This window comes from Cicer arietinum, chromosome 8 (assembly GCF_000331145.2).
Source record: "Cicer arietinum cultivar CDC Frontier isolate Library 1 chromosome 8, Cicar.CDCFrontier_v2.0, whole genome shotgun sequence".
Classification (NCBI taxonomy): domain Eukaryota; kingdom Viridiplantae; phylum Streptophyta; class Magnoliopsida; order Fabales; family Fabaceae; genus Cicer; species Cicer arietinum.
In genome coordinates, this window is record NC_021167.2 from 16,807,852 (window position 1) to 16,829,698 (window position 21,847).

A 21,847-nucleotide genomic window follows, 5' to 3' on the forward strand; every position below is an offset into this window, starting at 1 on the left:
CGATGGTAAATTGATTGGGTTATTTAAGTTTCAAGATTCAAGAAAAACAAGACACACGATAATCGATTGGCAAATCGATTAGACTGGTTTATCACTTTACGAAATCGATTGGTAAATCGATTGATTAATATGTTTTTCAAAAACTATATAAACTGTCTTCAATCATTCTTTCAATAATAACAATGATATCAATCTGAAATATACTTTGAATATTCTTGATATACAATAACACTTAGTTAATACACTGAGATTACTTTTTCAGATCAAAAAGAAAAAGAAGATTATCAACAATCAATTAGATAGCTGGAAAAGTGATCTTGAAAGACAAGAGTTCTCATAAACAAATCTTTGAATATCTAGAATTGTGAGAAGCCACATTGACCAAGATTGAAGACTACTTTTTGTTCTTCCTGTATTCTGTTTGTAATAATTCTTTTAAACAAAAACGAAAGCGAGAAAAGCCAGCTAGAAACTGGTGACTACTTTCTTGGGTGAAGAGTGTTCAACAAGAAAGAGTCGTACTTTGATTCTGTGTTAGATTGCTGAGTATCTACAAGGATCAGAGGGTGATCAATAGGAAAGAGATCATTAAGATAGATAGGTTTCGGGGAGGAAACTGGACAATCTGTAATTGATTCTTTCTATTGGAGAAGAAAATCTGAAATCCGTTTGGATTTGCAGGACTGGATGTAGGTTGTCAAGTGGACAACTGAACCAGTATAAATCCTTGGTGCAATCTTCTCTAACCCTTAACTCCTTTGATTTACTATATACTATCTTGATATATCTGTATATGTGATTAAAATTAGATGCATGTTAAACATATTCTGTAATAAGTAATATTGTTTAATCTGATAATTTGACTTGTATGCATCTTGATTAATCTCATATCAATCTAATAAAACTTGCTAATCTTGTATGCCACAATTTAATTTCCGCTGTGTGTATGAAATTGATTTAATTTCATAAAGAACTGATACATTCTGATATATTCCGCTTATTACGAGGTCATATATAACAACAAATTCTTGTGCAATTAGGGTTTTTAACCAATCTTTGTTGGTATATATGACCTCGTAATAAGCGGAATATATCAGAATGTATCAGTTCTTTATGAAATTAAATCAATTTCATACACACAGCGGAAATTAAATTGTGGCATACAAGATTAGCAAGTTTTATTAGATTGATATGAGATTAATCAAGATGCATACAAGTCAAATTATCAGATTAAACAATATTACTTATTACAGAATATGTTTAACATGCATCTAATTTTAATCACATATACAGATATATCAAGATAGTAAATCAAAGGAGATAAGGGTTAGAGAAGATTGCACCAAGGATTTATACTGGTTCAGTTGTCCACTTGACAACCTACATCCAGTCCTGCAAATCCAAACGGATTTCAGATTTTCTTCTCCAATAGAAAGAATCAATTACAGATTGTCCAGTTTCCTCCCCGAAACCTATCTATCTTAATGATCTCTTTCCTATTGATCACCCTCTGATCCTTGTAGATACTCAGCAACCTATCACAGAATCAAAGTACAACTCTTTCTTGTTGAGCACTCTCACCCAAGAAAGTAGTCACCAGTTTCTAGCTGGATTTTCTCGCTTTGTTTTTGTTTCAAAGAATTATTACAAACAGAATACAGAAAGAACAAAAAGTAGTCTTCAATCTTGGTCAAAATGGCTTCTCACAATTCTGGATATCAAAGATTTGTTTATGAGAATCCTTGTCTTTCAAGATCACTTTTCCAGCTATCTTTTTGATTGTTGATAATCCTCTTTTTCTATTTGATCTGAAAAAGTAATCTCAATGTATTAACCAAGTGTTATTGTGTATCAAGAATATTCAATGTATATTTCAGATTGATATCATTGTTATTATCATTCATGTTATTGAAAGACAGATTGAAGACAGTTTATATAGTTTCTGAAAAACACATTAATCAATCGATTTACCAATCGATTTCGTAAAGTGATAAACCAGTCTAATCGATTTGCCAATCGATTATCGTGTGTCTTGTTTTTCTTGAATCTTGAAACTATATAACCCAATCGATTTACCAATCGATTCTTTAAACAACATTTCTCAGTGATTATGTTAAGACTGATATGAATCGATTTCGTAATCGATTGCAGATGTTATGTTCAAACTGAAACACATATCAATCGATTCCATAATCGATTTATCAAATCTTCATAATCGATTAACAAATACTTAAAATCGATTTGGTCACACGCTCAGAGTTCACTGGGTTTTCAAAAGGTTTTGTCAATCGATTTGCCAATCGATTGAGTTTAAGTCAGTGACTCAGCTATTTTGATACTAATCGACGTGCCAATCGATTTGTATGTATTTGTCTGAAAACGTTCTTACCTGGGATTTGGTTCAATCGATTTCCCAATCGATTTCGACCAAATTTAACTTGATTGAAATATTACAACATAGATTGTCCAATCGATTTGTATGTCACAGGAAAAGTTATTTTGCAAGTGATTTTTAAGTAATCGATTTGCCAATCGATTACCCTTAAAACTGGGTTTCCACTGTGACTTATCCAATCGATTTCCCAATCGATTTATTTCAATCAGGTTTACTTTGTGAATTGTATAATCGATTTGTCAATCGATTACCCTCAAAACTGGGGTGCCACTGACTTGTGCATTTTCAATTTCTAATTCAGTCAGTCGATTGCCCAATCGATTATACCAACACAAACAGTTGTGTTTCCTTACACCTTTGTTATGAAATCGATTTCCCAATCGATTTGCTTCAATCAAAAATCAACTTTTGTTGATTTCTTGTGTTTCAAGCAACCTGTTCCAAGTGTGTAGGATTTGATTGTTGTTCCTGAAATCTTGCTCAATTCAAATATTAGATTTATCATGTATTGTATGAACATTGTTGAATTATTAATTATGTCAAAATTAGGAATCAAAGGATCAAAATCCAACAATCTCCCCCTTTTTGGCATAATTGACAATTCATACAATTGTAACTTGAGCATTTCAAAACAACAAGCATAAGTGTATTATAAACAACATTATTACTTGTTATTAAGTAACAGAGCAAACTATATCATAAGTATCAAAGTAATAACAACATGCAGACAAACATCAACAATGCAACTGTCAAGTTATAATATTTCTCCCCCTTTGTCATTTAAGTCAAAAAGGTAGAAACAATTTCTCCCCCTATGTTAAAGAACATATGCATTGGGTTTGAAACATATAACACAGTGCATCAAAAACAATGAAGTTTATATGTATAAAGGCAAAATCAATCAATGCAATTAATGAGCAACTTAGATGATTAAGCCAAATGATATAACATTTATAAAAAATCATCATACATCACAGAATTATAACAAGTCAGAGCAAAACAGTATCAAACCTAAGGATCCTAAACACCTAGTGTGGGCTGGTCCTCACTATCATCTAAGGGAGAGGTTGAGACCGCTGTATTAACCTCAGCAGGTGTCTCCTCACCGTGAGTCTCAGGGTTAACTAGGGGGTTTGGGTTAGGTTCATCCGTAGCTTGTCGACCAATCTCTGCGACGTCTTCAAATGACAGTTTGATGCCGAGGTGTGTCTGAATCTCATCCACATTTTGAACAACTGAGTTCAAGGAGGCTTGCATAGTCCTTAAACTTGCTTCTACTCTGGACTGAAATTCCAACACTTTGGCATTGTGTGCCATCTGAGCTTCAATGAATTCCAAAATTCTGTTCACAAAATCAGGAGTAGCAGATTCAGTAACTGGTGGAGGCTGAGACTGAGGTTGAGGTTGGGGCTGGACAGGGTCAGCAGCTGCTTGAGGTCTTATCCATTTACCATGTAATCGCTTCAGTTGCATCTGATTCACTATCGATTCACCAAACACCAATGTCGTTTTAGCAGATTCCTCATTTCCAAATGAGACCTTGAAGTGTTTGAGAATTTTAGTTATCAACTGTGGATAAGGCAGCATCAGCTTGCTTTGAGATGCTTCCAACATGTGCCTTAGCACAATCCAACACCAGCTCATCCTTAACTCTTTGGATAAGCCCCACAACAGTATGATGTCCAACTTCTGGACTACTGCGTGATTTCCCGATCGTGGAACCAGCATACGCGTCAAAGCATACATCAACATCCTCTGTTGAACCTTCATCTGACCAATGGGCAGTGAAATCGATTCAACAAACCCATCGACCATCAGGTCTTTAACTGCGGTATGCCTATCAAGTGTTTCTTCCCAACCTTCATCGGCAGTGTCGGCTTCTGTGCTGCCATCAATAGATTTGCCGTAGAAAGGCAATCCAGATAAAGTTGAGAAATCATCAAAAGTCATTGTAATTCTTTTTCCCTTAACTGAAGCAGTAAAACCTTCTTCAGTCATCTTGAATGTAGAATAAAACTCCCTGATCAGCCTTGGATAGCTGTCGAGTGTAGAAGACAGAAAACTTTCCAATCCATGAAACCTGAGGTGGTTCTGAAAAGTAAATTCCACAACATCAAAATATTCAAAATCCATGGTTCTAGCTTCATGAATTTTCCTTTTTGCGAAGTCTGTAGACAAAGATGGTTGTACCTCCTTTTCCTTAGGTGCAGAGACCTTCTTAGGAGGTGGAGAAGAAGTAGGCTTCTTCTTCCTTTTCTGAGTAATTACTTTCATGGCATCAGCCATGAGCTTTTCAGTAGGGGGCTCTTTGCGTTTCTTCGACTTTTCCTGGATTGGGGCAGGAGCTTTTCCTTTATCCTTTGCAAGTATTTTGTGAGTTGGGATGGGTACTCTTTTTGTTAAAGTTGGAGGTGGTGATGGTGTTTCACTGGTGGAAGAAGATGATGGAGATGGAGTGCGTGCTTGAGTCTGTTTTACTCGGGCCATATCAACAATTTTGTGTAGATTCGAAGTAGGTAGAATGTAGAATGCAGATTCAAACAAATGCAGAGACAGAAGAATGAAGAACACAAGAGAAAAGCAGAGAAAATCTGGAAAACAAAGTGCAGAAATCGATTTAGAACTGTTCCTTTTATACTCTTGACCTAGTAAATCGATTTCCCAATCGATTAGGTTACCGTTGCTGGGAATCCTCAATCGATTCAGTAATGATGAAGTGCCAACGGCTAGTAACTTTGAGTAACGGTCATATTTCAAATCGATGTTCAAATCGAATTCCAGTTTTACTTAATCGATTCCCAAATCGATTGTCTTAAGGTTGAACACTTAGCTAATCGATTTCCAAATCGATGCTCGTGAAGGTTAAAAAAAAATTTCTGAAATTTTGAATCCTGGGCTAAAGTAATCGATTCCCAAATCGATTTTATAAACCTTTTACCATGCTGGTAATCGATTTCCAAATCGATGTAACTGGAAAACATTACTGAAAAGTACCAGAATCATCAAAAACTTACACTTCACTAGGATCAATGATCCCTAGTTTCATCCTTATGTTCAAAAAACTTTCTTTTGGCAATGCTTTTGTGAAGATATCAGCTAATTGTTCTGTAGTGTTCACATACTCAAGTTTGATAACTCCATTCTGAAAGTGGTCTCTTATGAAGTGATGCCTTACCTCAATGTGTTTTGTCCTTGAATGCATTACAGGGTTCTTGGTTATGCTGATAGCACTTGTGTTATCACACATGATCGGCACTGTTCCCAAATCGACACCGAAGTCCATTAAATGCTGTTTCATCCACAAGATTTGAGCACAACAGCTCCCAGCTGCTATGTATTCAGCTTCTGCAGTAGACAATGCAATACTTGTTTGCTTCTTACTGAACCAAGACACTAGAGAATTACCAAGCAAATGACATGTTCCTGAAGTACTCTTTCTGTCAAGTTTACAACCAGCAAAGTCTGAGTCTGAATAACCAACCAAAGTACATGTTGAACCTTTTGGATACCACAAACCAAGACTTTTAGTACCTACCAAGTATCTGAAAATTCTCTTTACTGCACTGAGGTGAGATTCCTTCGGATTCGATTGATACCTTGCACACATACAAACACTGAACATAATATCTGGTCGGCTTGCTGTAAGGTAGAGCAGAGATCCAATCATACCACGAAATCTAGTGACATCTACAGGCTTACCCTTCTCATCTCGGTCTAAGAAATTTCCTTGACTCATGGGTGTATCAATGGACTTAAGTTTATCAAAGTTAAATTTCTTTATCAAATCAGAACAATATTTGGATTGACTAATGAAAATGCCTTGCTTGCTTTGGTTAATTTGAAATCCCAAGAAATATGACAGTTCACCCATCATTGACATTTCAAATTTACCTTTCATTAAGTTTTCAAATTCTTTGCAAAGTTTATCATTTGTTGATCCAAATATGATGTCATCAACATAAATTTGGACCAGCAAGATGTCATTTTCAGTAGTTTTTGTAAAGAGTGTCTTATCAACATTTCCTCTTGAAAAATTTTGTTGAATGAGGAAAGTGCTGAGTTTCTCATACCAAGCTCTTGGAGCTTGTTTCAACCCATAGAGGGCCTTTGAGAGTTTATACACATGGTTAGGAAAATCTGGATTTTCAAAACCTGGTGTTTGACTCACAAAAACTTCCTCTTGGAGGTCTCCATTGAGAAAGGCACTCTTCACATCCATTTGATATAGATTGAAGTCCATGATACATGCATAAGCCAATAAAATTCTTATGGCTTCTAGTCTAGCTACTGGGGCATAGGTCTCATCAAAGTCTATTCCCTCCTCTTGACTATAACCCTTTGCAACTAATCTGGCTTTATTCCTAGTTATCACACCATTCTCATCTAACTTATTTCTGAACACCCACCTAGTTCCTATAACATGCTTACCCTCTGGCCTAGGTACCAAGTTCCACACCTTGTTTCTCTCAAACTGGTTTAACTCCTCTTGCATAGCAAGTATCCACTCACTATCTAAAAGGGCTTCCTTAATGTTCTTAGGTTCAATCTGAGATACAAAGGCTGTAAAGTTACAAAACTGACTAAGGCTTCTCCTAGTTGCAACACCTTTAGAGATATCGCCTATAATGTTGTCTAAAGGGTGGTTTCGGTTGAACTTCCATTCCTTAGGCAACTCACAGGTTTCTATAGGTTCTACAGGGTCTGCACTAGTTGGAGGGTCAGCTATAGGTTGTTCTAGTGGTTCAGATTCTACAACATCATCCAAAATGTCAATAACCTTAGAAGGAGTTTTGTTCAAGTTTTCTGTAAAAGATTCATCAAACTTTACATGAACTGACTCTTCTATGGTTTTTGTTCTTTTGTTGTAGATTCTATAGGCCTTACTAGTTTGGGAATATCCTAGAAAGATACCTTCATCTGCCTTAGGGTCAAACTTTCCTAGGTGTTCTTTGCCATTGTTTAAAACAAAGCATTTACAACCAAAGATTCTAAAGTAGGACAGGTTTGGTTTTCTACCCTTGTAAAGCTCATAGGGTGTTTTCCTAAGCAGGGGCCTAATGAGAACTCTATTCACTACATGGGTGGCTGTACTAATTGCATCTGCCCAAAAGTACTTAGGTAGGTTGGAGTCCTTAAGCATGGTCCTAGCTAACTCTTCTAGGGATCTATTTTTCCTCTCCACTACCCCATTCTGCTGTGGTGTCCTAGGGGCTGAATAGATGTGGTTGATTCCATTTGATTCACAATAATTTTGAAAAAGATCATTTTGGAATTCACCTCCATGATCACTTTTTATTGAAACAATTTTCAAATCATTCTCATTTTGTACTAAAGCAGCAAACTTTTTGAAAACAGAGAATGTATCACTTTTATGAGCTAAAAAGTAAGTCCATGTGAATCTAGAATAATCATCAACCAGCACATATCCATACAGGTTTCCACCTAAACTCTTAACTTGGGCAGGTCCAAAAAGGTCCATGTGAACTAGTTGTAAAACTCTATTTGTTCTAACCAAGTCTATAGAGGGAAATGGAGTCTTAACCAGTTTACTTTTCTCACATGCATCACACAGTCTATCTTTAGAGAACTTCCTATTTGGTAGACCTAAGACTAACTGTTTGCTGACAAGTTTATTCAAATGATTTATGTGTATATGAGCAATTCTTTTATGCCAAAGCCATGTTTCATCTGAGTTGGATAACAAGCAGCATACAGCACTAGGTACAGAATTGAAATCCAACATGTAAATGTTGTTGATTCTGTCCCCAATTAGCTTTATGTGTTTGTCATCTTTATGCTCAATAATGCAAGATTGTGATGAAAAACTTACTTGAAAACCTTTGTCACATAGCTGGCTTATACTCAGTAAGTTGTGCTTTAATCCTTCAACATATAGCACATTTTTGATTACTGCAGTTGATTCATCGCCTACATCACCAATTCCAATGATTTTTCCTCTGTTGTTATCACCATATTTGACAAAGCCTCCTTCCTTTAATGTCAGGGAAAGGAATTTGGATTTGTCACCAGTCATGTGCTTTGAGCATCCGCTATCTAGATACCATGAGTGTTTCGTGGATGTCAAGCACACCTGCAATACAAAATCAGAATTTTGTTTTAGGTCCCCAATTTAAATTGGGTCCTGGTTGGTTAGTGTCAAACACAGATTTCTTTTCTATCCAAACTAGCTTCCATCCTTGATTGGCTAATTTTTTAAATTTGCAATTAGACACAAAATGTCCCTTTCTGCAACAGAAATGACATCTGCCATCAAAGGATGAATGTTTATTTGGTTTAGTAAAGATGTCATACATACTCTTAGCAATAGCAGATTTTTGACCATGTTTGACATTTCTGGTTTGCATATAACCAATACCAGATCTGTTTTTATTTTTTCTTTTGACATGCATATTTGGTGTATATCCTAAACCAGATTTTTCATGAACATGTCTTTGATTGCTAAGTATGACATTTAGCTTATCTTTACTATTTGCAAAATTTAATAAATCAGATTTTAATGATGCAACAGTATTTTCAAGTTCAATGCACTTTGCAGATTTTTCTTGTGAATCCTTTTTCAGTTGTTCACATAAATTTTCAATTTCTTTATGCTCAACATTCATTTGTTCAAGCATTTTCTTTGTGCTTAACAACTGTTTTATGGAATTCACATAATCATCATGCAGTTCATTGAAAGCTTCTTGAAGTTCATCATAGGTTGGATTAGATTGTGAACTAACCTCATTTTCTGATTCTGAATCTGTATCTGCCATGAGACACAAGTTGACTTCTTCTTCATCAGAAGATGCAGAGGATTCATCGTTATCATTCCATGCAATATAAGCTTTTCTGGTTTTGGTGACTGGTTCCTTGCCTTTTGATTTTGTAGCTCTATTCTTGTTTTGCAATTTGTAGCATTCTGACTTTATGTGACCAGTTTTACCACATTCATAGCATGTAATGGTCTTGTTGTCAGTAGTCTTGGAGCTAGATGGTTTTCTGAATTTGTTGTCTTTCTTCTTCAGAAACTTCTTGAATTTCTTGACAAGCAACCCGATTTCCGGCTCTTCAGATTCACTACTGGATTGATCTGAGCAGCTATCTGATTCAGTTTTCGATTGCTGGGCTTGAACCTTCAGGGATAGTCCTTTCTTTTTGCGGCTTTCCATCTCTGATTCGTCCAGTCGATGTAATTCCATTTCGTGTTCTCTTAGTTTACCAAACAAAGTTGCAGTCGTCATCTTTGCTAGATCTTTAGATTCTGCTATGGCTGTTATCTTTGGCTGCCATTCTCTGGTTAGACAACTCATAATTTTTCCAATCTGCTGTTCGTTATCCACTTGCTTTCCCAATGCATGAAGATTATTCACAATGTGTGTGAATCTGGTTTGCAGATCACTGATGGATTCGTCCCTTTTCATGCTGAATAATTCATATTCGTGCATCAGTGTGTTTACGCGAGCTCTCTTCACGTCTGTGGTTCCTTCATGTGTTTCTTGAAGAATGTCCCACATTTCTTTTGCTGACTTGCAGTTTGACACTCTAAAAAATTCTTCTGCACAAAGAGCAGATGTTATAATGTTCTTAGCCTTTGCATTATAACCTACCTTTTTCTTGTCATCATCTGACCAGTCGGCTCTAGGCTTGAGAATCATTGAGTCATTCGTTCCTGCAATCTTGGGAATATATGGACCGTTTTCAACAGCGTCAAGGATGTCTATGCCACTGGCTTCCAAGAAGATTAGCATCCTGTGCTTCCAGTACATATAAGCTGTTCCGTTGAAAGCTGGAGGTCTTGCTAACGATGCGCCTTCTCCCAGAAAATCGTTTGAGGCCATAGTGCTTTTATGAGTATTACCTCTCGAAAAGTTAGGCTCTGAGGCCAATTGTTGGTATATATGACCTCGTAATAAGCGGAATATATCAGAATGTATCAGTTCTTTATGAAATTAAATCAATTTCATACACACAGCGGAAATTAAATTGTGGCATACAAGATTAGCAAGTTTTATTAGATTGATATGAGATTAATCAAGATGCATACAAGTCAAATTATCAGATTAAACAATATTACTTATTACAGAATATGTTTAACATGCATCTAATTTTAATCACATATACAGATATATCAAGATAGTAAATCAAAGGAGATAAGGGTTAGAGAAGATTGCACCAAGGATTTATACTGGTTCAGTTGTCCACTTGACAACCTACATCCAGTCCTGCAAATCCAAACGGATTTCAGATTTTCTTCTCCAATAGAAAGAATCAATTACAGATTGTCCAGTTTCCTCCCCGAAACCTATCTATCTTAATGATCTCTTTCCTATTGATCACCCTCTGATCCTTGTAGATACTCAGCAACCTATCACAGAATCAAAGTACAACTCTTTCTTGTTGAGCACTCTCACCCAAGAAAGTAGTCACCAGTTTCTAGCTGGATTTTCTCGCTTTGTTTTTGTTTCAAAGAATTATTACAAACAGAATACAGAAAGAACAAAAAGTAGTCTTCAATCTTGGTCAAAATGGCTTCTCACAATTCTGGATATCAAAGATTTGTTTATGAGAATCCTTGTCTTTCAAGATCACTTTTCCAGCTATCTTTTTGATTGTTGATAATCCTCTTTTTCTATTTGATCTGAAAAAGTAATCTCAATGTATTAACCAAGTGTTATTGTGTATCAAGAATATTCAATGTATATTTCAGATTGATATCATTGTTATTATCATTCATGTTATTGAAAGACAGATTGAAGACAGTTTATATAGTTTCTGAAAAACACATTAATCAATCGAAAAAAAAATAAAAAGAAGAAAAAGAAAATGAAAAAAAAAAAAATATATATATATATATATATATCTTCTTGGTTCTGTTGTCAATGTCTGAGAATCTCCATAATGAAAAGGTGAAGAAAAAAAAAATGGTTGAATAAGGTGGAAATGTATGCCTAACTCCAAGTGGTAAAGCCTACTGTCCTAAAATGTCCTACCCTTACCTAAGCCTCATTACAACCCGAAAGTCCTCCAAAAATGTATGTGTTTACTGCATTGTGATTGCTAACTATAATTTTTTCAAGCCTATGGTAGCGTGATGCATGTTCTAGGATTTGAGTGATAAATTCATAAACCTTTCTAAACACTTGAGAGAAATTTTGGTGAGATTGTGTGAAGAGAGAGTTGAATTTGATGAATGAATGTCAAGGTGTACAAATCTTGTTGTCTATATTTTTGAAAACAACCTAGAGCATGATGAATGTTTTGCAGTAGCAAGAACTTTGAAATTTGAGTCTGATGTAATTTGAGAAATTGAATTTAAGTGTACATTTAACAGGACGAAATATGAAATTAATTGTTGCTTGGGGACAAGCAATAGATTAAGTTTGGGGTTGTGATGACTCTTCATCATATACATATTTTCCCACTATTTTAGTCTTATTTAACCTCAATCATTAGTTAAATTAAGGATTTATTTGATATATTTTGTTGATTTTTGTTCTTTGAGTTGATAAAATGTTTTGTGTTTTTATTTCGTTGATTAAGTAGGAATTTGTCGTAATTTTACATTGCGTTTTGTTTTAGTGCAGTGCTGAATTTTGGTGAGAAATCAACATGACATATGTAGAGTATTTCAGCCATATCTGGAGTTGTAGATGTTCAATTGGAGTCAAACCAAGTGCAAATGAAAGCTACGATCCATAGCTAAAACATTCATGAAGACACCGGAACCAAATTCAAACTTGAAAGAGGACACAAATGCAATATACGCCGGACAGCAGATGCTGAGAGCTTGGACCGCACCCAAGCGCGCCTTAAGCGCTTTTTCCAGCATCTGCTACTGCCCAAACGCGCTGGAGCGCGCGACCCGCACCAGCAACCATAGAAACACATATTTTTACATTTTTAGGGATCTTTTTCACAATTGGGAAGTTGGGAGACTTGTGCCCTAGCATAGAAACTCAAAGACGGCCGTTTCTAACATCATTGGAGCAGTTTTATCAAGAATCATTCATGAATTTATGATTTGAAACAAGATGAAACCCTTATTTTTATGATTTGATTTCTAGTTATATGAATGAGTTTATTGAATTATTTTTCTCATCTCTGTGCTTAATGCTTTTTATTGCTTGATCAACATTAAAATGTTCTATGATTTGTATTTTGAAACGAAAGTGGACTTTACGAATGCTTGAGATGAGAAATTCATGAATTTGTAGTCTAGACATAGGTGCAGGTCATGAAACCAATTAAATTAGTTGCAAAGCAATAATTTACAAGAGAATTTCTATACGGTAATGCTTAATTCTAATCTTAAATCTACTAAGGAATTATGGGTTACTTTGGAATTAAAGGTTTTGTCACTAAGACATTAGGGCAAGAATAATAAATAGAATTCGGTAGTAATTCAATAAAGGAATTCAATAACTAGGATCAAATTAGACACCAAGGTTGGATTCGAAGTGAAACTCATCCCTGACATTTTTCTCAATCTATAAAAGATCAATTTTACTACTGTTGTCAATTTTAAATATTATTTCAATCAACTTGGGAAATTTTTGTTCAATTTCAGTAACTATATAATTCAATAGTAAAACGCAATCCTTGAGTTCGACACTCGGTACTACCGTTTTATTATTACTTGCAACGATTCAGTACACTTGCTGAAACGCTATCAAGTTATGTGCTTATTCTTATGTTGATTAGGCTGGTGACACCATAAATCGTAAGTCCACAACAAGATTTTGTATCTATCTTGGAGACTCTCTTATTTCTTGGAAGATTTTGTATCTATCTTGTCTTTCGCTCTTCTACAAAATCTTAGTATAGTGTTATAGCATTCCCTACTAATGAAATAATTTGGTTGTGTTGGCTTTTGTCTAATATGGGTATCTCTCTTTCTTAGCCAATTTCGATGGAATGCGATAATAAGAGTGTTATTCAAATTATTCATAACTTGGTCTTTCATAAACGCACCAAGCACAATTAGATTGATTTTCATCTTACTCGTCATCATCTTCAGCATAGAACCATTACTCTACCGTTTATCTATTCTTCCTTACAAAGTGTTGATTTGTTCACAAAGATGCATTACATTAAACATTTTTCGTTTTTTGGTTGACAGACTCTCAATGTTCCATGTCAATGCATCGCGATTTTAAGGGGAGATGATAGATAATATTATTATATATTAGTAATAAGGGTATTCTATACTTTTCTATTCTCTTATACCACAAGCGTCCTGGATCAAAGGGTCAATACCAAAAGCAAAAAAATTCCCGTAGAAGTTCAATTTCTAACAGTTTAATTTTATGTACAACAAAGGCTAATTCAACAAAATAAAACCAAACCCATAAATTAAGAAATTTAAAACATGGTAAATCATCAAAAAAAATATCCAAGTCTGTTGTTTTTAAAAAGACAATTTGGAAAACAAATTGAAAAAAGAAAATGTTCATAATAAAATAAATACAGTTTCTGATGCACAAGATCAGCAATTAGCTGCAAGTGCAGAGCATACTTATTTTGCAGAATGTAATGAAGGATTTGATAAAATGGAAAGCAGAATATAATTAATACATACTAACAAATACTTAAAATGGCAACTGGTTTTGAAAACTAAAAAGAAAAATACAAGATTATGAAAATATAGGAGACACTCAAGAAACTCTCAAGATTTCTAACAGATGCTTTCTTGTTGTATCCAACTCTGATTTGAACCGAAGACAAGCCTTCCTTATATAGGGAAATAGTCATGTTTGTGCTGCTTTGTGTAGTGGAAGAAATGATGAGATTCCTCTTGCTTTCGGTGTCACTTTTGAATTTTTATGCATATGGCAGACAAGTGCCAAAAACTTTTCCTTTTGCTTTTCAGAAAATATTCGTTTGTTTGATAATATATATATATATTAAGTCTGAAATCAAATATGGCCTAGGCCCGATACATGATATATTAGACCATTTTTGGTTAAGTCCGAAATCGATTTTGGGCTTGGCCCAATACATGTTATGGTAGAATTTTTTTTTATTGGGCCTTAAATTAATCTGGCCAATGGTTTTGTTTTGTAGGAGTGAAGATACCAAAACAATCATCTTCATTATCATCTCCCAGGTTCATGGAAGTTTCTGAAGCAATTGCTGAGGAAACATTTGAGGAGTTGGTCTTGCTTTTTAGAAGCTGGACCATAATCTCAAAGTATTCTTCTTCAGTTTTAGCTGCTGTCAATTGTGTTTGAGCAAATGATTTTTGTGCTAAGAATTGAGTCTGCATTGTTTGAGGTTTTTGCAAACCTTGCTTTTCGAGCCATGTGGACACGACTTGCTTTTTGATACTTGGAGGGATGGAAAATTTTGTCCACCATCTAGTTTTTAATTTTCTAACGAGGATTGTTTGCGCCCGTTGTTGATTTATTTTAAAATACCAGGTTGTAACCCATGGCAAGAAGAATTTTGTAGAGAAAAGGATCAAAGGGGAACCATAAAGTTGGAAGCTTTTGTGGACTTCCGGATGAAGAATATATGGGGTTGAACCATAAAGTTTCTACCAACGGGCAAACTATTGAGGGATTTTTGAAGGGTTCATAGTGAGGTTAAAGAAAAATAGCCAAGTATGACTAAATTTTTGGTTTTGGATGAGAAAAGCATTATAGCAGGCATGTTGGTAGTCCCAGTAATTGAATGTTCTACAGTGATTTATTGTGGTTTTGAAGTCTAGTGGGAATTGTTTTGGGGTATGAAGGTTTGATCCCCATTTTGAAGGTGGAATTATATTGTGTATTTTTGTGGTCGAATAGGCCACTAGGCCTTCTTTTGGGTTGTCCTGTATTGTTACAGAACCTGTTAGTTCAAGAATAGATTTGTAGTAAGGCTGGGGTTTTGATAAATCCCACGGTTTGAAAAACCAGCCTTTTGGAAAGATTTTTGAACTGACAAATTGAGGATTTTTGTCATAAAAGTGGTCCTTTATTGTTCAAATGTTTTGAAATTCCATTTTAACAAAATACTCAGATTTTGGTTTAAACAAAGTAATATGAGATTCATTTAAAACAATTTTTGATGTTTCTCCTTGTTGTAGTTTTGAAATTATTTTACAGGATGGTTCCTCATGTGGGGGTTTTGAAATTATTTTACAGGGTGATCCCTCCTGTGGGGGTTTTGAAATAATTTTTTGAGAAGAGTTTTTTTTGAAGATTCTCCCTTTTCTTTCCCCGGTAAAGATGGCAGTTCCACCGAGAGATATTCAATCTCTTTTTGGAGCTTGTGGAGCTTTGCAATTTTTTTGGAGATGAAGGTCTTCTTCAATTGAATTTTTGATTTCCTCGAATCTCTCAGGTCCAAGTATTTGTTGGCTGGCAAGCCATTTTTGGATTTGGTTTTGTTCTTCATTTTCTTCGACGGCTTGCGCCCAAGACCTGATGGGTTTTTCCGATGAAATAGATTTTGAGTTGTCTAGTGGTTGGTCCTTTTGGACCTCAATTCTTTTTGATTTTCTGGGCATCACTCAAGTTCTGTTTTGAAGAAATTCTCTTGTTAGAAAATCCGGAATTGAGTTTTGATCTCCTTTAATAAATTCAATTTCAAAATAAAAAATACTAAGGATTGTTTGCCATCTGGATAAAATTTGTTTTGATGCAATATTTTGAACATCTTTTTGTAAAACTTCCTTTGCAGATTTACAATCAATTCGAAGTAAAATATTTTGATTGAGTAAATCACTTTGAAATTTTGTAATGCATATGACAATTGAAAGAATTTCTTTTTTGATTGTAGAATAATTGTTTTGACAATCATTCCAGTGTGCTGATGTAAATTGTATAATGCATTATTTATTATTTGTTTTTTGTTTAAGAATACCCCCCATACCCTATACCTAACGCATCTGTTTCAACAAATTTTTGGGTTGATGGGTCAGCTAGAGGCAAGCAACGTATTTCTTTAACTTGTTTTTTGATTATTTGAACTATTTTCGTGTGTTCTTCAGTCCATGCGACATGTTTTTTCTTTAATCTATCATGGAGAGGTTTTGCTATCCTATTAATATTAGGACACAAATCTAATAAATAGTTCAAAGATCCTAAAAATCTTTGTAATTGTGTTTTGTCAAGAATTTTGTCAGGAAATTTATATGCGAAAGATAGGGACCTTTCAATAGGGGTAATAGTTCCCCGAGAGATATAGTGTCCTAAGAAACGGATTTTTGTTTGAAAAAGAGAAACTTTGGATTTTGAAACAACCAATCCATTTTTCTTAGTGATCATTAAGAATGTTCCGAGATGTTTGAAATGTTGAGAATGGATTAAAAATTTTCATTCATAATTCTTTGGAATTCTGAAGGAGCATTCTTTAATCCAAATGGCATTACCGTCCACTCATATTGACCAAAAGGGACCGTAAAAGTTGTTTTATACCGATCTTTTGGATCAATTTGTATTTGCCAAAATCTTGATTTCATGTCGAATTTTGAAAATATAGATGAAGAATGTAATTTTTGTAAAAGATCTTTTTTATTTGGAATCGGGTAACGAATCCATTTTAAAGATTTGTTTAAAGGTTTGTAGTTTATGACTAACCTAGGTGTACCTCTTTCTATTTCAGAATTTTTGTTCACATAGAAGGCTACACATCTCCAGGGGGACCTAGATTTTGTTATTAGACCTTTTTGTTCTAGGTCTTGGATTTTTGCTTTGCAATGTGTTTCTAATTCATAATTCATTTGGATAGGTCTAACTTTTGTTGGGATTTATTTATTAGAAAATTCATATTCGTATGGTAGGTCTACCATATGTTGTTTTCTATCCCAATAAGCATTTGGTAACTCTGAACAAATTTCATTTTCAATTCTTTTTTGGAGTTCTGAATTTTTTTGTTTTGTGAAGTCATTTTGTATTTGTTGTTCAGTTATGAGAAAGGAAATATCCTGTTTTAGAAAACACAGATGTTTTTCTTTCCCTTGAATTAAACAATTTAATTCATTTTTGTAAACATATCAAGCTTTTAAAAGATTTAAATTCTTTGTTCTAGGTTTTTCAATAAAAGGGAAAATAATTTTGGCTTCTTTTGTTTTACAGGAAATACCATCATAATTAACCGAATGGGGAGTTATCATGTTAATGAAAGGAGTCCCTAAAATGACACTATGAGTTATATTTTCTAATAAAACAAAAGGAGTTTTGATTGAAACGTTACCATTTTTAACAAAAGCTTTAGTTTTATTTTTTATAATCATGTTGGAGTTGTTAGCAGCAACAAGTTTTTCATTTGATTTTTGCATAAATCTGTTTGGTACAATGCTACTTTTTAAGCAGTTTAAGTCCGTTCCCGTATCAAAAAGTGTAATTGTTTCAAATTTAAAATCTTCAAAAAAGACTAAATTAATTTTGATTAAATATTTTCTTGTTGTTATTGTTCTTAAAACAAACAAGAAATCTTCAGGGATTTTTTCTAAATTTTCAATTTTGTTTGAATGTTCTTCACTTTCTCCCTCTTCTCCTTCCTGTTCTGGGTCAGAAGAGGTTTGATTTTGTACTTGGGAAAGAAGATTTTGAAGAATATTTGAATCAATTTCTTGTTTTTGTTTAATAGTTTTTATTTGAAATGACAAATTAAGGATTTTTGTCATAAAAGTGGTCCTCTATTGTCCAAATGTTTTGAAATTCCGTTTTAACAAAATACTCAGATTTTGGTTTAAACAAAGTAATCTGAGATTCATTTAAAATAATTTTTGATGTTTCTCCTTGTTGTAGTTTTGAAATTAATTTACAGGATGGTCCCTCCTAAGGGGGTTTTGAAATTATTTTACAGGATGATCCCTCTTGTGGGGGTTTTGAAATAACTTTTTGAGAAGGGTTTTTTTGAAGATTCTCCCTTTTTTTGCCCTGGTAAAGATGGCAGTTCCAACGAGAGATATTCAATCTCTTTTTGGAGCTTGTGGAGCTTTGCAATTTTTTGGAGATGAAGGTCTTCTTCAATTGAATTTTTTATTTCCTCGAATCTATCAGTGGTTTTAGGAAGCAATTTTGATGAGGATATGGAAGGTTGACCTTGTTTTGATTCAAAAGTACTTAACAGTTTTCCTATTATTTCCTTTTGAAGTTTTGTATCTTCAACATGTTTTATAATATCAAGAATTAGTTCTTGATCCTTTGTTAGAACATTAATTGATTTTGTACTAGCTTATGAATCGCTAAGAGTGTTGGAGGTTCCTAGCTCATCAAACTGTAAATGTTTATCATTTTCTGATGAACCTATTTCAGAATCCGTGAATGTTTCTTCTTCAGAGGTTTCTAAAAGTATTGCCTCTATTTTTTGAATTATTTGCTCATCAATTTTTAATTCATGGAGTTTTTTATTTATGTTGCAATATCTTGAGATGTATCCTATTTGGCCACACTTATAACAAGTTATTTGTTTTGAAGTTTGAGGTTCAAACTTCTTTTTCAAGGGTTTTTTCTTATAAAAATTAGGTTTTCTTTGATTGTAAGTATTTTGGGGTTTAGATTTTTTATAGAAATCATGTTTGCCAGGTCTAGAGAAAGATTTTCTGGGAGGTTTTCTAAAAGGTTTTGAACAAGATCCTCCGCAGTCTTTAGAGATATTTGTCATGGGTATTTCGAATTGTTTGCAAAAAGATCCTAGTTCTTGTCTAGTTCTCTTCATTTCCCATTTTAGATGTTTTTGGAGTTTTAAATCTTGGCAGATTTTCAAACCTTCCTTTTGTGTGAAGCTTACCAATTCCCCATAAGTTAGATGATTATAAGGGATTTGGTTTGTTCCATAGACTTCTTTAATTTTGTTTCTAACCTTTTCTCCTAAAAGGGTTGGGAGTCCTGCAAGGAATTTTTCCTTCCAAAAAGGTTGGTTTGAGTCTTCCCTAAGCATAACCCTAGTTAGGAAAGTGTTTTTGTAATATTGAAATTCAAATAGTTTTTTACATCTAAGGTTTGAAAGAAGTTCAACATTCTTATCCTTTAAGTGAGATGGATCACCTATGAAGTGCAGGCATATTGTGTGAATCAATGTTGCAACCGCATCAAGTATTGGATTCCCAATTTCGTCGAGGATGGGAATTCCTTCCTCTGTGGTTTGGATTGCATTTAATATTTCTAAGTGTTGAGGTGGTGTAAGATGGTAGTCCCACCATCCTTTGAGCTGGCCTGAGAATCCTGCTATTAGGAGTTCAACTATGGCTTTGTCAGGCGTATCGGCTTGGATTTTGTAGGCATTTGATGCAATTGTCATTTGTTGAAGGAGACTTAGGATGTTGTATTCGGACATGCCATCTATGTTCCATTCATAAACAATAGTGACATTGAATTTTGATTGAGAAAGGACATTGGGTCTGTTCTCAAGTCCTAGGTCTGGTGTTGTGACCATGGTTAAAGGTTGACCCTTGTGCCATTGGAGCTTGCACAAATTTTGTTGTTGTTGTTCGGCTTCAGAAACATGGTCTAAAGTCGTTACTGTTTTCTCAAAGGTATCCTTAGCTACTACGGGTGTAGAGGTAGAAGAATGTTCTATCCTACTAAGTTGTTCATGTAAGGCTTGAGTAAAGTCCGATCTACCTTCTCTAAATAGTTTTTGGCTTTTTTTGGAGATTTGAAATGGTTTAAAAACTGGGTTTCTTAGTTTTGAATCAGTTGTCTCAATCGAAGAGACAATGGAATTATGTTGATGTTCCTCTATCTTAGTTAATTGTTTTGCAATTGTATTAAGATGAACATTTGTAAAATTATTTTGTTGAAGGATATTTTGTATATCTTTTTCCGAACTATCACTTGGGATTTTGAAAGGTGCAGCTTCTACTGGCTTTTCTAGGTGTTTTATTATGATTTGTCTTAAAGGTGGGTGTTCAGACTGTATTTTTAATCCAGTTGCCAAATCCCATTCTGCAGTTTTATTTCTTGTTGTTATGGGATTAACATAACTTTGGTTTTGTTTGAAAAGGTAAGAAATTTGGTTTTGTGTTGCATAAATTTCAAACTATTCAAAAAATAAAATATGAGTTTTATTTTGTAAAATGAATGTATAAAATTCATTATGAATTTCTTTTCTTTGTTTTAGAAAGTTTTTAAAGAACCATGTTCTTTTATTTGTATTTTTGGAAGCATAAAAATCATTATGGAGAATAGTTTTATCAACTTCAAATGCCTTTTCTATGATATTTAATTCATTAACAACATTTTCAGTTATAGCAGAAAAGGATGGTGAAGTTGGTGGAGAAATGTTTGGTTGTTCCTCATTAATGTTTTGAGGTGTAGTGTAGATTTGATGAGGTATATTTGTGGAGTAATCAACATTTTGAAAAGAAGCACTTGGTATGCTAGAATATGAAAAACGTGGTTTTGTAGGGTTTTCAATTTTTTGAGGTTATTGTATTACTGAAGGGGGTCTAGATGAACCAGCATCAGAATATCTGGCACTGGAAGTTCTTGAAAAAATTAGTTTTACTCTACCGTCATTGTATTGTATGACTTCCTTTAAATTGTTGTTTGGCTTTGACTGTTCAAGGGACTGTGGTCTAACAGCTCCTTCCAGAATCCATTCTTCAGGAAGATCAATATCTTTCCAAAGGATGATTTTTGGAATGACAGTGTTTGCCTTTGTTAAATCAGTTTGTAAAAATAGGGTTTCCCCTTTTTTGTTTTCAATATGTTTTGTTGCCGTAAAGGCTGAAAACATTGTTTTGTAATGAACTCTGTAAATAATAGCTACAGGAATAGATCCTGTTATCATTTTGTAATTATGAGTTTTGATTTGTAATGTAAGAGATTTTATGATGTTTGGGTCCTTTAAGGATAAAGAAAAATTTGGATAACGTTCAAACCAAATTGGTCCTTGACATAAACTAGATTCAATTGTACTTATTATTGAATCTTGAAAGTTCAAGAACCTTGCATCTCATAAGACACACATGATTGAAGTGTTTAGTCCTTCTCTTGTTAAAGGTTTGATGCCGACTTGGACAAGACCTATATGTATGAAATTATAGTTCCTGTTAACGTGTTTTTGGAGCGTTTTTGGAGAAAGAAGATCTATTGTTTCAAAGGGGTTAGAGAGAGCAACATCTTGTTCTTCTGTTTTGATTATGTAATCAGTTTTTAATAGGTTTTTGAAAAGACTAGATTCATAGACCTGATCTTTTTTTATTTTTGGAATTTGCCAATTGTTTATAGATTTTTGAAAGTCTTCAATAGTAATTTCTTCTCTATTGAGAGGTTCCTTTTTTCCTGGGAAGTTTTGGGTAGAAGGAGTGAAAAAAGAAGAAGTTCTACGAAATAAGTTATCCATATTTAAAAAGCTTTCTTTTTAACTTGAAGAAACTTTCAAAGTATTCACTGCCCTAAAACGCCTGTACGTCGGCTTAAACACATGACTTACTACCCTGAAACTATTATTCTTCAAATTAAACTTACACATTTTTAAATATTTATAACAAATTTTATTTAACTTATATATATA